This window comes from Capra hircus, unplaced genomic scaffold, assembly GCF_001704415.2.
Source record: "Capra hircus breed San Clemente unplaced genomic scaffold, ASM170441v1, whole genome shotgun sequence".
NCBI classification, from domain to species: domain Eukaryota; kingdom Metazoa; phylum Chordata; class Mammalia; order Artiodactyla; family Bovidae; genus Capra; species Capra hircus.
The window spans coordinates 8,867-11,505 of record NW_017219223.1 but is presented as its reverse complement, the minus strand read 5'-3'; the positions used below and the strand labels follow the sequence as shown (position 1 = coordinate 11,505).

General features: G+C 54.1%; 1 pseudogene; it reads left to right on the top strand.

Moving 5' to 3' along the window:
• Window positions 1-7: 7 nt before the first annotated feature.
• On the top strand, window positions 8-2,361 carry LOC108635560 (annotated as a pseudogene).
• Window positions 2,362-2,639: the final 278 nt, after the last annotated feature.

Sequence of the window (2,639 nt, the reverse complement as noted above, 5' to 3'; positions counted from 1 at the left end):
GCTCCCCAGGCGTGTAGAAGAGTCCTTGAGGCAGCTGATGCCAAACCCGCCACTAGTTTGCCAAACTGTATATAACCAACCAGTTTCTTTCATCCACAATAATACTTCTCATTTCTCTGAAATGTGGGACCATTTTGTACCAGAACTGGGGTTCAGGTATGGCCGGCCAGCCTACCCAGGCCTTCTGGGTTTCTGAATGGTGTGTTACGGATCCAGAACAAAGACACCTCTACCAGCAAATCCCCAGCCCATAAGGCTTTAGCCCTGCCCTCGTCAGCCCTTAAAGAATTAAGTGGCCTCTATCTAATGTCTGGGCAAAAGGCCAGTGACTCAGTGGGCCCCGTGCAGCCAAAATACAGCCAGCTATTCTGTGGCCTGCCTTCTCTGCACAGTGAGTCGCTGGTTGACACCTTCTTGGCTTCTCAAGGCCTCTCCAACGACGAGAGCATGTCCAAGCCCCACTTGAAGGATCCCTTTCTCTTGAAGGATCCCAAGGAACTCTCCTTCCTCCCTTTGCTGCCTAAAACTCCAACCCAGTCAACTCCACTGTCTTCTCTGTCTTGTCAAGATTGTGTTGCTCCATCTGATCACCAACAAGCTCACATCAATGTCCCATTTCTGACCCTGGACGAGTGTGAAGCCTTGGAGTGGCACCTGCTGCAGAGGCAGCTCCAGCTTCAGTGGGACTTGCCAGATGTTTTTCAGAGAGATCAACATGTCCAGAGCCCCGTGCAATGTAAGCCTGGTGACAAAGCCCAGTCTTCTGAGACTCTGAAAACTTCCTGGTCGGGGCAGCCTGTCTCAGTCCTCACAAGGGAACCAGTCTTCCCGCAGCACACCAGGAGGCTGCTGGAATACCACCTCCAGAGACAGCTGATTCACCACCGCTGGGGCCTGCCCCAGAAGATCCAGCAGTCCATCCAGTTGCTCCGGTCCCCCACTAACCAGCAGACTATACCCTGGAGCAGCACAGCCCTAGACAGTGTGAATGGCCCCAGCCTACATCTCTGGGGCCGCTGGAGCTGATGACCCATTCTCACCTATTGTGGACCCACTGTCAGTCCCCATGCCACAGTTGTTTGACAAGGCCAAGGCAATATTGCAGGGCCATATCGCCTCCAGATGTGGGCAAATTCACCAGGGCAACATCCCTGCCTCTGTATATAGATCTTGGGAGTGCATAATTCCTGAGGGCCTGGAAGTGACTCCCTTCAGCTGCATCCTGGAAAGCAAGCCCCTGGAACTCCAGGCAGCAGCTGACCAGGACCTTCAACAGGAAGTTATACCCGGGATGCCAGTGGCCCTTGATCAGCAGCAACAGGTCTCACCAAAAGCTGTCGTTGAACATCCTAAGCTGCCCGGAGTCCTGTCAGAGGCAGCCATTGAGAAACTGGAGATGACTTTACGGCACAAGTATCTGGCCTTCTTGTCAGGGCTGCCTGCTCTTTATTGTGTGTCTCCTCCAGGGTCATGGCCCCAGCAACCACGTCAATCACGCCCCCAGCCATGGTCACAGAGATGGTGCCTGAGCCTGTCGAATTCTCAACAGAACCTGTGACTCAGGTGACCTCACCTGAAGAGCAGGGCCCAAGTCCTGGGCCAGGCTTTCAAGAGGCCAATGAGGCTCTTTCAAACACTGCAGAAGAATTCCAGGCTGATGAGCAGGTGGAAGGAGTAATTGAGATGCTGCCTATAGAAAGCGAAACAGAGCCTGAGAGGCCCTCTTCACTTGGGGAGCACATCTTGGCCAAAATGAATTTCCATCTGAGAAAGAAGATCCTAGAGGCACAGATTGGAATTCCCATAAAGGCAAGAGAGTCTAGGGAACAAGTTGTAGGAACGTCAGAGGATGTATGTACACAGGAGTCTCTTGAGAGTTTAAACAACCAAGGACAACCACTGCTCCAGGAACTCCCCATCCCACCAGATGTGCCATGTGCCCCAGACCCAGAGTGGCTCCACCTCAAAGAACAGCTGGCCACTGAGTTAAAGGCGGTGCACCAGAAACAGAAGCAACCCAGTTGCAGCATAGTACCCCATGGTTCTGTCCACGGGGCTTCCAGTATCTCAGTCAGTGGGGACATGACAGAGGCCCAGGTGCTTTGTGTTCAGCTGGAGGCCAGTGTGAACAACCCCAGTCTGGGGGAGCCTTGGAGCCCTGAGCCCCGGAGCCCTGAGCCCCATATGCCTGACAAGAGCAAGGACTCAGCCCAAGTCCCCACACTGGCAGAAAAGAGAGAGGAGCCAGGCAAACCCATATTGGTTGGGGACCATGGAGAAGGGGATGCTGGGTTCACACTCTCCTGCACAAGAGGAAAAGCCACTCTGTTGAAGGCCAGAGGCCAGAAGGGATACTTCTGAATAGGACACCCCGCAGCCCCTGGCAACGGAGACATCGCTTTCACCTTGATGCTTCCTGTCAACACAGTGCTAAGCATTGCCCTCAGCCTAAACTCCCAGAGCTACCTCCTGGAGGAGTCCCTAGGGGGAAGGATTCTCAGAAAAAGGACCTGCAAGACAGTCAAGCCAGGCTGAGTGTCCCCCTCAAACCAGCAAGGGTTCCGAGAATGCCCAGCCTGTGGTGCCCCAGGCGTCACGAGGCCAGACTTTCCTGGGCCAGCTCACTGTGGGTAAGCCAT